The following is a 13,955-nucleotide window of genomic DNA, read 5'->3' as shown; positions in this document are numbered from 1 at the left end:
GAGTGTCACTTCACCAACCTAATATCATTTATATGGCCATAAAAACGTAAAAGTCACACTGATCTCAGACTTTTTCCAATGTTCTGTAAAGAGACATGTACCAGAACTTCACATTGCCAGGCAATACTGAATTGAAAAAACAAAAACAAGAAACCCTGAAAATTTATAAGTAATGCCAGTAGAGAGAAAACGAGGAACATAACCTTATTTAACAAAGTGAGAGCTGAGTGATAGTCTAAAGAGTTAATGGAATACTGATAAAATATAAATAAAGGTTATGATGGTACCTTGAGTAAAAAAAAATAAAATAAAATAAAATAAAATAAAATAAAATAAAATAAAATAAAATAAAATAAACACTGACCACTGATATGAATGAGGACACAGGAAAATGAGACAAGAAAATGAGAGCAATGCTTTTTTATGGGCAAGTAAAGCGTTGCTCTCATGACAGCAGAACAGAGGGCTGTCTGGGTTAATAATCCAGAAACATGTAACTAAGAAAGTAACCATTGCAGGATTATAAACTGAAGCACGCTGCAGGCTGGACTAACTAGTTCTCTTGTTGTTATAAGCTCTGCTGTGTGTTTTATTTGTTGACAGCTCTTGGTAACACTTATACAAACCACAAATGTTAAAAAAAAATAAGGAAAAGATACCTGAAAAATATGAATTTTACACAAATGTCAGAATTCTCTGGTATCCATCTTATTCTTGTGATTATTGTGAAGAAGAAATCAGAGACCGTTTGGGTAAATCAAAGTTTACACTTAATTTTACCCAAGGCGTTCTTCCATTTTTAAGTGCTCTTTCTTATTGCCATATACTTCATCCTTCTTTCTGAGTTACTGTCTTCTTTCTAACCTTGAACGTAATTTGAGAGTAAAAGGCTCATGTCAGCTCTAACTTCCAGGGGTGGAGACTTGCTGGCACCAGATAGGAGGGGTCCCAACGCTTGAGGAGGATACCCTCATTTCCCTGGTCCACAAGCAGTCAGAAACAAGCCCAGTCGTTAAAGCCAGTGGGATTACATTGAACATAAGATTAATCATCCAAGGAGAAGCCTAGTGCTGGTGTGCCCTGTGCTTCCTGTGTGGCTCAGACTGCTTTGTCAAGCTCATTAGCGCTTCAGGCTTGACATTCTCCTCCTCCCTGATGATAACCTGGTGATAACTTCTGTTGGAAGCAGGCTGAAGGCAAAACTGTCGCATCAGAAAAATGGCAAAGGACTCAGCTTCACTCTTCTGCAGCATCCAGTTCCCCAAGTGACACATGGAGGGGAGATAAAATCTGCAGGGCTTTTTCTTTTGTTGTTACCCATCTCGTTTCAACTCTTCTTCCCTCCCTAGGAGAGAGGGGCAGGGGATGTGGTGTTGCAGAGCAAGGTCACAGTTTAAAAATACCTCGTCTTTCCCCCAAGTTCTATAAAAATATCTGCGATCAACTGAGCAACCAATTACTGTACACCCCAAATGCCTGTTTTCACAACTATTTTTAGGGACAAGATCCAGTCGCTACACATCCTGTCCACTCAAAACAACAGCCAGCCATCGAGGGCAGCTAATGAGTAGGTAGGCAAATGACAATGTCTCCTCACTCCTGACTTTCCTTCCACAGCCCAAGTGGCTGCCCGACCGGCTCCACACTGGCGTCAAACAGTCCCCTACAGTATGCAGACAGTTTAAATTATTACAAGGCAATGTTACAAGTATGGACTCTGGCACAAAACGAAGTAATTACATTCAATTAGCAGTCCCCAAAGTGATGGTCCAACACTGGGGGCTTTAGATGTTGCCTTTTGTTGACTTACAGAAGCCAGGTAATGAATGAAACTTCAAAGGGCAAGGGTCAAAAGGACGGCTTAATTAGTGGAGGCTGGATCAGAAAAGATTGCAGTAGAGAGAGAAAAAAAAAACCACCCACAATTTTCTTTTGTTGTAGGAATCCAGAGAATAAGCTCCATTTCCCAAATAATAACAACTGGATAGTGGAATACAGAATATACCTCTGAGGAGGTGCCCAGAGGGATGCTATTGTTGGTAGAGAGAAGGATTATTTAATGTCTTGCCATGTCTGTGTTCCTTGTGACCTACCTGCTTCCAGCTTCTCACTAGAAGCTTAAGAAGTACTTTTAAACAATCCTAGAATTTAATCTTTGACTATGGAGAGAATGGATGCTTTAATAGAGTGACGTTAGCTGATCCAGAGAAGCTGTGTTTTATGAGTCACACGGTGCAATGTAAAACAAGAAAAATCATGACCCTTTACTGTATGCAGGCTACCTCTGTGGGAAGAATGATGTGTGCATAGCAATATTCTAATCTGTCTGTGGGAAAGTAGTCATGATTGTGTCCCTGGGACAGAGAGAAGGATCACAGGAAGTGACCCACCATTGATTATTTTCTGTATTGTGCCAAGTTTACTTCATATTTGTATAAACACGTTAAGAGAGATGATCAAGGCAGCAATTGAAGATATGCAAATAATATAATTGCAAAAGGGTAGCTTTAATAAATGCCCTTGTGATTTGTTTTTTAAACCTCTAAGATCCATGACTGTGAAATGCTGAGGAGTCTGAAGTTTCTGAGCAGAGACTAAGCAGCAGATTGGATGAGTGGCTTGTGACACTGCTAGAAGATAAATATCCAAAGGAACTGACCCTCAGTCACTTGTTCCTCCGAGCTGCTGTTCCTGAGTCTTGTCCCACACAGAGGAGGGACTGATCACTCTAAAGGGGGACATAATATGACATCTTCTATGCAGTAGACATTTGTGTAAGCTCCGGCACGCAGCACTGTACGTGGCTAAGAATACAGAAAGATTCACGTGCTCAGTTCATGACCTCCTTCTACTTGTTTCGACCTTTACAAAGCTGTCATTTCAGAGCCTTGAAGACTCATTAGTTGTCTGTCCCAAACAAGATACTGCTGGCCTATGTTCTCTTCACTGATCCATAAGAACAAAAGTCAATTTTCTGGAGTTATAACCTAGTTTTGATTTACAGAGCCACCTTTCTTGTGACTAATAAAACGCCTAACCTCACACTAAATAAAATATCTTTACCTGAAGACGTAAGGAGCTCATTTTTATCCAGCCACTGGTAAGTGGGCATAGCCAGTAAGTTTATTTCCTAGACAGTTTGGGGGAGGGTGGAGTTTCCAAGGGAAAGCCCTAAGTTTCTGCCTATTGTGCATCCATATTCTCCTCCTGAACCAGTTGGGCAAGTTGGGCACTTCCAAGATGACAAAGGTTTCCAGTGAAAGAAATTATGAAATTAGGTTTTCAGTCCCACTTCTGAATTAAAACTTGTCCAGGAGGGGCAGGTTTGTTTTGTTGTTTGTTTGTTTGTTTGTTTATTCAATTACCTCTTGATCTAAAGAATTCTTTTTAAGGTAACTCACTTTACTATAGACGGGGAGGTTGTATTGTCTCACTTTTTTTTTTTTAAGTTTGGAGGTTTTTTTTTATTTCTCTCATACAATACATCCTGTCCTCAGCCTCCCCTCTCTCCACTCCTCCCACTTTTCCCCCACCTCCCTGTTCCCCCAGATCCACTGCTCCTCCCTTTTCCCCCAGAAAAGAGCAAGCAACTCAGGGATAGCAACCAAACCCAGCATAGCAAGCTAACAAAAAGACTAGGCACAAACCATCATACCAAGACTGGTAGGAGAAAAAGGGTCCCACAATCAGGCAAAAGAGTCAGAGACGGCCCACTCCCACTGTTAGGAGTCCTACTAAACCTCCAAGCTAAACAACCATAGCTTGTATGCAGAGGGCTTAGCACAGACCCATGCAGGCTCCATGACTGTGGCTTCCGGCTCTGTGAGCCCCTATGAACCCTGTTTTGTTGGTGTCCTTGACCCCTCTGGCTCTTACAATTCTTCTCCCTCCTCTTCTGTAGGGTGTCTGGAACTCTGCCTATTTTAAGGATAATTAATAAGTAAGTCAAGCTATAGGAATATGTCTCACCATAATAAAAAAAACAATAGATTAAGACTTTCTGTATAAAGGAACAGACAGCATTGGTGCCAACCGGTATCCGGATGGATTGTGGTTTGCAGGATCTACCACAGAGTCAGTGGAAATGCTGGAGAGACAGACACAGGTTGCAGAAAACCCTCTCTCTGAGTATGGGCTCACAGACAACGTTGAGAGGAGAGTCAAAAATGAGAAGATTAATGCAGAAAAATCATCAAAACAAAAGATGGGCCTACAGTCCTTGCTCACCCCTTGCTGCCTGGACCAGACAGCCATGCCTACCTTATTATAGGGACTTGCTATGCTTGCAAAGGAATGACTGCCAAACCCCATGGAATTTATAGCATCTTATCTTTTAAAAAATAAGGCATAGTTTGAAGATTGAAATTGATTTCTTGAAAAGAAAAAGAAACATTTGGCTACTACTGAAGATTTACATGACTGTGAGTCACCTTTAACTGCCAACGATTACACACACACACACACACACACACACACACACACACTGGAAGTCTAAGAACCATCAGGACACAGAACTCACTTCTGGAGATGCAGAAAAGAGCCTATTCCATCTGATTTAATCACCATAATTATTTAATGGTATCATCTATGCATTTCTTCCTCAGATCGTCTTTTGGTTTGTTTTTTTTTAAAAAAATGTTCAAAGTAAACCATTAAAACATCCCTCAAAAACAGAATTTCTGCATAAGAAGGAGGGAAGAAGTTAAATTAACAATAAAGATGTCTGAAAAACCATGAAGAAAAACCATTAACTATGTCTTGCAACATGTATGATTATAGATATAGATATACATATATAGTCTTAATGAATTTTCCCCACCTAGGATGACAATGGTATCTCCAAGACCCAAAGACCACCTGACAAAAACACCAACACCAATCAAGAGAAGCCCTCTTTTGAGTTGGTGACCAGGACTTTCCAAGGGACTCCCAAGACATACATCCTATTGCTATTGCCCTTGCATGCTCCAGAGGTGAAAGGTAAGTCCTTATTCCTGAAGACATCATGCATTTCAGAAACCCCTCATCTGGAACTGACATAAATTCTTCCTCCATGAGAACTGGATTTCATAATACCATAAGTACCACACAAGTTTCTAAAGGAGGGAGGCAACCAACACTCCTACCCAACTATGGCATCTGTACTGGCTACTTTTGTGTCAACTTGACACAGGCTGGAGTGAGTTATCACAGAGAAAGGAGCTTCATTTGGGGAAATGCCTCCACAAGATCCAGCTGCAAGGCATTTTCTCAATTAGTGATCAAGAGGGGAGGGCCCCTTGTGGGTAGTGCCATCTCTGGGCTGGTAGTCTTAGTTCTATAAGAGAGCAGACTGGGCAAGCCAGTAAAGAACATCCCTCCATGGCCTCTGCATCAGCTCCTGCTTCCAACCTGCTTGAGTTCCAGTCCTGACTTCCTTGGTGAGGAACAGCAATATGGAAGTGTAAGCCGAATACACCCTTTCCTCCCCAACTTGATTCTTGGTCATGATGTTTTTGTCCAGGAATAGAAACCCTGACTAAGACAGCATCTACGAATCAGGTCAACTATCAGTGTCACACAGTAACCCTAAGGGTGCAGCAGTGGTGTGCATATTCTGACAGTAACCAACAGTTGTCTAGTTGGACTTAATAGTCACTCAATGAGAAGGACACTATGCCTGGCACTAGAAACCTACCTAACTACTCAGTGCTAGTAAAATCATGGGTAGAGGGGAAGACTCTACAGCACTATATTACTAAACCAGCACAATCCCCAACAACAACCTAAACTTTCGTCATCATAACCATAGGTAAGTGTCTTCGCCCCTTACCAAGGGAACTTCTCTTTGCAACAGATGGAGACAACTCCAGAAAACTGCAACCAATCAATCAATCAATATGCACAGTTATGGAGCCCAGGCTCAGTGGATACATCTATAAAACACTCTGTCATCTAAGGCTCAGGGAACGCTATAAGAAGTGGAAAGACTGTAAGAGTCAGAGGATCGGGGAGTTTGCTGTGAGATTGTGTGTCTTAGTAGTACCAGAAGTTGCACTCAAAGGGTCTGACCAACATGACTGCTCATATCTGAGCTGAACAAGGGCAACAACAATGGAGAAACCAAAGTGGGGGGGAGGGGCGGAAATCCCAAAAGAGCCTCAACTCTACACAAAGAATGGTGGGCAACTAAGGAATATTGGGAGCAGGAGAAATAATCTTCCCCGGGAAAGAGCATACCAATTGGTTATCTAATACCAAATGGTCAGCCCTGAGAAGCATACATACAAGTAACATTATACAGACTGAGCGGGTTATATTTAGGAATATATGCATGTAGCCACACAATAACAATGAAGAAAGAACAGGGGAAGGTATATGACAGGATTTGGAGGAGAAAGTGTGATTACATTATAATCTCAAACCTTTTAAACATCTGTATAAAAATGATCCCTACCATATTAATTGTGAAAAAAAATAAAAACAACTTCTACAGTCAAAAATAGGGGCAAATGGTAACATATTCATATCACAAAATAGTCTGAAACTATTAAAATGAGTTCTTTAGATTATTAAATCTGTATGTCAGATAACTTCATTCTTTTAAGAATTTAAATCCTAAAACTATTTTAAAGAATATATACATAATGTGCATATTGTTCGATCCAGGGGAAACTGAATTGATACCACAGTCTTGTGTCCTACCACATGAATTGGTAGAGATTTATCAATCCATTAGTATTCCCCCAGCTGCAAACATTAGATTTTCAAATAAAACTGATTTTGAGCCAACAATGATAGAGTTGTTTATGGCCCGTGCTCTGGACCTTAGGCTGTCTCGCCTCTTTGATTATCAAGCTTTCCCTTGCTTTCCCTACACTGGCATGTAGATGTTACGTTTCTTGTTTTTCTACACTGTTGGAGCCTCTGCCTATTATCACTTAACCTGGAGAGGGAATGGGAGTGCCAGGAAACAGGAAAACAGCAACCACAACAACAACAAAACTGGCAAACCACTGCCTCTTGCCTTTACAGTAACAAAAAGGAAAAGCTGCCTCCTGCTATGGTTTGAACGTTGAAATCTTTCCTATAGGCTCAAGTGCTGAAGAGCTGGTCTCGCTGGAGGCACTGCTATGGGAGGCTATAGAGCTTATAGGAAGTGAAAGCTAGCTTATAAAAATGGGTTGCTGTGGGTGGGCGTTCAGGGTTACAGTCACTTACAAACCCGGTTTCCATTACCCAACTGCCAAGGGGGTATAAGCAGTTCATCAACTCAACCACCACAAGCTTGGGCCAAGCCCACTTTCATGTCTGCCCGCCTTGATGGACGACAGCCCATCCAACAGTGAGCAGAAATGACCCTGCCTCCATTCACTTGCTCCTTAGCAGGTAGTTGGTCACAAAAATAACATAAGTATTATGATAAAATACAATAACACATCCTCTGGTTAAGAAAAAGAGCTGGTATCTCAGAAGTCCTAAATGGAGTTCTCTGGATTCACTACCTGGACTGAGATAATATTGCCAGACTCTAAATCTGGAAAAGTGCTAAGCACTGGCCAAGTCTTTTAATTTATTAGCCATCAGACAGAGATACAAATTGCTTTGGATCGGGGGGTTTTTAAAGCACAATCAGTTAACCACTGAAGTGTCTGGAACCCATTTCTTTTTAAATAAAACAAGTTAATTGTTTTCACACAAACTGGGTTCATAATGCCTTTCTTTGACTGTCAATAAATGTGTTGGGTTGTTTTTTTTTTTTTTTTGTATTTCTACTTTAACTGCAAATACAGTGAATGAAGATGAATGTAACCCAAAATATTCACATTTAAATTATGAGACTATGCCGGGGCCTAGCAAACACAGAAGTGGATGCTCACAGTCAGCTATTGGATGGATCACAGGGCTCCCAATGGAGGAGCTAGAGAAAGTACCCAAGGAGCTGAAGGGTACTGCAACCCTATAGGTGGAACAACATTATGAACTAACCAGTACCCCGGAGCTCTTGTCTCTAGCTGCATATGTATCAAAAGATGGCCTAGTCGGCCATCACTGGAAAGAGAGGACCATTGGACACGCAAACTGTATATGCCCCAGTACAGGGGAACGCCAGGGCCAAAAAGGGGGAGTGGGTGGATAGGGAAGTGGAGGGGAGGGTATGGGGGACTTTTGGAATAGCATTGGAAACGTAATTGAGGAAAATATGTAATAAAAAATATTTTTTTAAAAAAAAAAAGGTTTAGGAAATGGCTCAATGGGTGGAAGTACTTTCTGCACAAGCACAGGGACCTGAGTTCGAGTCCTCAGAATCCACGTAAAATTGGGCATGGTTGTGTATGCCTGTCATTCCACTGCTTTTAGGGTTTCTCAGAGACAGAGGTCCACAGGATGTTACTGGCCACCAGCCTAGTTCAAGATACAGTGAGAGACAGACCCTGTCTCAAGGGAATAGGGAGGAAGTATGTGAAAGCTGGACACCCAATTTCCTTTACTGGCCTCTGCATTGGTGCACACCTGGGCTAATACACCCACAGACATTCTCACAAGTGTGCACATGCTACATACACACATGCACACAACACACACACACACCACCACCACCACCACCTCCACCACCACCACATCATACACACAAATTATGAAAATTTTCTATTTTATTATTTATTTTATTTTATTGTTATTTATATTAATATTTTTATTTTATTTTATTTATTATTTAAATAATGAAAAATTATTATTGTTGTTTTATCACAGTCCTAAAGGCCATTGAGTATGGGTCATTCCATAATGGACTCTACCTCAGGCTCTGAGGAGACATGACAGTCTGATCAACTTCAAGGATTAGAACATTTAAACTGTTGCTCCTTCCCCCTTATGAGTGAATCCAGGTGGGCCTGTCAATCACCCTGGAAAGCTGCCTTGCTAAGGAGGTGCAAGGAATAATTATCCCGTCAGTGAGACAAGGTGCGGTTCCTTTCTAGAAGCCCTGCCCTCAGCGCAGTGGCTTGCAGAACTTCCACCATGTAGCCCTGTGGATTATTAATCATTTTACTTGTTTACATTTCAAATGATATCCCCCTTCCTAGTTACCCCTCCATCAACTCCCCCATCCCATCTCCGTCATCCCCCCTCCCCTTTGCCTCTATGAGGGTGCTCCTCCACTCATTTACCCACTCCTGCCTCACCCCTCTAGCATCCCCCTATCCTGGGGGCATCAAGCCTCCCTCTCATCCCATTAAGGTCAGATAAAGCCATCCTCTGCTACACATGTATCTGGAGTAGTGACTCCCTCCATGTATACTCTTTGGTTGGTGGTTTAGTCCCTGGAAGCTCTGAGTGGTCCAGTTAGTTAATATTGCTCTTCTTATGGGGTTGTAATCCCCTTTAGCTCCTTCAGTCTTTCCCCTAGCTCTTCCTTTGAGGTTGCTGGGCTCAGTTTGATGGTTGGCTGTAAGACAGGTATCCACATCTATGTCGGTCAGGTGCTGGTAGAACCTCTCAGGGAACAGCCAGGTCAGACTCCTGCCATCAAGTGCTTCTTGGCATCAGCAATAGTGTGGAGGTTTGATGTCTGCAGATAGAATGGATCCTAAGTGAGACTGTCTCTGGATGGCCTTCCCTTCAGACTCTGTTCCATTTTTTTGTCCATGTCTTTCCTTTGGACAGGAACATTTCTGGCTTAAAATTTTTGAGACGCATGAGTGGCCCCATCCCTCAATTGGGGGCTGTGTGTATCTACTGGAGGTGGTCTCTACAGGTTGATTCTCCCCTTTGTTGGATATTTTGGCTAAAGTCACTGCTCCCAGGAGCCAAAGGTGGTGTCTTTTTCTCCTCTCCATCTTTTCTCTAAGCATGCATTTCCTTAATACTTTGGACTTCCTCTTTACTTTCTTTCAAGCTCCTCCCTCACCTTTCATAAAGGGAACATGGCTCCCTCTCTTCCAACATTTACAGCTTACCTGCCTGTTGTTTCCCCCTTACATACTTATAAAAATGTCTTCCAGCCTTCTTCTGGGTCTCTTTTAAAATTGTTTTATCAACATGACTAACAAAAACCAAAGATAGAATTGCCATTTCCCCCAGTAAAATACAGCAACTAACCTGGGGCTTTCCAAAGTTTCTAGTAAACACTTAATTATGATCTTGCCTATTGATGAGCCTTATTGTAATCGTCTTAATATAATTTGAATGAAAATTAACCCAAGCTTTTTCCTACATAATAATGGTGATATCTGTGTAGATTTAAAAGACATTTTGTCTTTGAGTTGAACATTAAACACTTAGAAAATCCATTCAGTTAAGACAGAAAATTGAAAGCAACCTGGTAAAACTGGAATCAGGATAAAAATGAATTTACTCTCTTCCTATAAGAGAAGGCGCTGAAGAAAAGGTTAATAAACTATTGCATCGCACGCCCATAGTTCAAGCCGGCCTATCTCTCTTTGCTCTGAAAAAACAAAAACAAAAACATCTATAAGAAAAGAAGGCATCATCGCTTCCCAGCCTTTTGGCTAAGATCAAATGAAGAAAAGAAGCCATCTTTATTTATAAATGTTTATGTAGAACAAAACACTAGAAACAACATTATTTGAAGTTTATCCAATACTAGCTCCTTCTATCCTCGCAATACTGAAACAAGTACTACTTGTGCTCCTATTTTATAGATGAAGAATGGAGGTACAGAGACGCTAAGTGATTTGCCAAAGATAACACAGGTTGTAAGTGGCAGAATTAGATAAGATTTGACTCCAGACAGTCTGGTCCCAGCGACTATACACTGACATAATTTAAACCACAGGGCTTCTCCTATGCTTGTTTTTATACCTTTCTAGTTCCTTTCATGATTTCTGCTATTTCCGCTGCAAACGAAGATCATTTAGTGTGTCAAATTTAATTGCTGTTAGTTTTACAAAGTAATAAAACAGCCAGTAAGTGGTGTGATAAAATTTAAAAATCAATTATTCCTACTGTCAAAAATATTGGCTGAGCTGAACTTGGGGACAAACTTCTGTAATGTCAGCCCTAAAAAGACAGCCACAGAAGGATCAGCAGTCTGAAGCCAGCGGGAGCTAGAGCAAGGGCACTTCGTGTAACTTACCAGAGGAAACTGTAGTAACAATCACAAAACTTGATCAGGCCTCTGCTGTCACAGCGATGATGCTGGAATGGGGCAAGACAGGAGGTGTATGTGCTGTGAGAGAAGGGAGTGGAACAAGACACAGTGCGGAGAGAGTGAACATCCATAGACAGTGGAGGGTGGTGGAGCCAGCGCATATGTGGCGATCCCGCGGGCATCACAGCAGCAAGAGGGATGTTTAGCCGGACCACGCTTGGAGGGTATGCAAACAGCAGAGGAAAAAATGGTTGGGCCAGTGTGGCAATACGGAACATGGTGAGGAATACCGTTAGGAGAAACTTCATAGGTCACAGTGAGAACAATTTTATCTCATAAAAATGTGGCATACAGTGGAAGTCATATACAAAGACAGGACACTGAACGCTCCGTGAGGAGAACTCTATGGTTCAACCTAGCTAGAAATATGGAAACTAGAACTGACAGCGAAATCCTCCAGAAAGTGCTAGCGGTCACCCACAGGACAGAGGTGGAAACTCAAATCTGACATAATGTAGAGGGTGGAGCCAGCAACAGTGACTGGGATTTACATACATTTATTTATTTATTTATTTATTTCACTCCAAATTTTATTCCCCAACCTCTGTCCACCCTCCGACTGTTCCACATCCCATACTTCCTCCCCCACCCCCTCCACGTGGATGCCCCCACCTCTCACTCCACCTGAACTCTAAACTCCCTGGAGCCTCCAGTCTCTTGAGAGCTAGGTGCATCATTCCTGATTGAACACAGACCCGGCAGTCCTCTGCTGTATATGTGTTGGGGGCCTCATATCAGCTAGTATATGCTGCCTGGTTGGTAGTCCAGTGTTTGAGAGATCAACAGTCAACAGAATGAAAGGCCCAAGTGAGGATGCCTCAGTCCTACTTGGGAGGGAGAAGAAAGCAATCACAAGTTGGGAAGGAGGGAGGGACCTGGGAGGGAAATTGGACAGTTGTGCTAGAGGGAGAGGGGAACCTGATCTGGTATTGGGTGAATGGAAAGGACTGAAGCCCTGAGGGCCAGCCAGTCAGCAGAAAGAATTGAAACAGGCAACCTAGGTAGGTAGGAGGTTAGGGAGACCCTCCAGAATGCACCAGAGACATGGGAGGTGAGAAACTCTCAGGACTCAAAGGGAGAGACCTTAGATAAAATGCCCAACAGTAGGGAGAGGGCACTTGCAGAGCTCACCTCCAGCAGGAAGACAGGGCATCAAATGAGGGAGGGGGTCACCATTCCACAATCAAAACTCTGACCCATAATTGTTCCTGTCTGAAAGAGCTACAGGGATGGAAATGGAGAGCAGTCTGAGGAAAAGAAGGTCCAGCAACAGGCCCAAAGTGGGATCCAGCTCAAAGGGAGGTCCCAAGGCCTGATACTATTACTGAGACTATGGAGCACTCACAAAAAGGGACCTAGCATGACCATATTCCAGAAGATCCAACAAGCAGCTAAAAGAGTCAGATGCAGATATTTGCACCCAACCAATGGACAGAAGCTGCTGACCCCTGTGGTTGAATTAGGGAAGGCAGAAAGAAGCTGAGGAGGAGGGCAACACTATAGAAGGCCCAGCAGTCTCTACTCACCTGGACCCCCGAGATCTCTCAGACACTGGGAATTGACTTTCTAACAGCTAAAAGAGCAGAAGAGACATTTTCTAAAATAAGGGAAACCTGATGAGAAATTAATAAGAAATTATTTTGTAGTAATTTGCCAGAGTAGTAATTCTTTTTTTTTTAATTAGGTAGTTATTTCATTTACATTTCCAATGCTATCCAAAAAGTCCCCCACACGTTCCCCCACCCACTCCCCTAACTACCCACTCCCCTAACTACCCACTCCCACTTCTTGGCCCTGGTGCTCCCCTGTACTGAGGCATATAAAGTTTGCACGACCAATGGGCCTCTCTGATACATATGCAGCTAGAGACCCGAGCTCCGGGGTACTGGTTAGTTCATATTGTTGATCCACCTATAGGGTTGCAGTTCCCTTTAGCTCCTTGGTTACTTTCTCTAGCTCCTCCATTGGGGGCCCTGTGATCCATCCACTAGCTGACTGTGAGCATCCACTTCTGTGTTTGTTAGGCCCCGGCATAATCTCACAAGAGACATCTATATCAGGGTCCTTTCAGCAAAATCTTGCTAGTGTATGCAATGCTGTCAGCATTTGGAAGCTGATTATGGGATGGATCCCGGATATGGCAGTCTTTAGATGGTCCATCCTTTCGTCTCAGCTCCAAACTTTGTCTCTGTAACTCCTTCCATGGGTGTTTTGTTCCCAATTCTAAGAAGGGGCAAAGTGTCCACACTTTGGTCTTCGTTCTTCTTAAGTTTCATGTGTTTAGCAAATTGTATCTTATATCTTGGGTATTCTAAGTTTCTGGGCTAATATCCACTTATCAGTGAGTACATATTGTGTGAGTTCTTTTGTGATTGGGTTACCTCACTCAGGATGATGCCCTCCAGGTCCATCCATTTGCATAGGAATTTCATAAATTCATTCTTTTTAATAGCTGAGTAGTACTCCATTGTGTAATTCTAAATTACTATTTTATCACCTCAAATTAACACATACAAAAAAGTCTCCAAACCTGATTCTCATATATGTGTGAGTGTGTGTGTGTGTGTGTGTGTGTGTGTGTGTGTGCGTGCGTGTGTACACACGCGGGGCTAATCACTTGGGATTGGACAACCTACATAGCAGCTTGGCTCTTAAGGAAATGGATTCCCCATCGCTCTACAGCCATCGATTACCTATAGCTTCTCATCTAAAGGTTCGACAACATGGAATCTCCTGTCCATATTGGTATGTCAACTGGCATTGGCATTGTCTGATCTTGTTCAGGCAATGTTGAAACTTGTAT

The 13,955-nt window shown here is 42.4% G+C and overlaps 1 pseudogene; it reads left to right on the top strand.

Annotated features, from left to right (window-relative positions):
* The first annotated feature begins 683 nt into the window (after window positions 1-683).
* Window positions 684-4,297, top strand: Gm36006 (annotated as a pseudogene).
* The last annotated feature ends 9,658 nt before the right edge of the window (window positions 4,298-13,955 follow it).

The sequence above is a fragment of the Mus musculus genome, chromosome 19, assembly GCF_000001635.26.
Source record: "Mus musculus strain C57BL/6J chromosome 19, GRCm38.p6 C57BL/6J".
Lineage (NCBI taxonomy): Eukaryota > Metazoa > Chordata > Mammalia > Rodentia > Muridae > Mus > Mus musculus.
The sequence above is the reverse complement of the archived record's forward strand: the minus strand, read 5'-3'. Positions and strand labels throughout refer to the sequence as shown.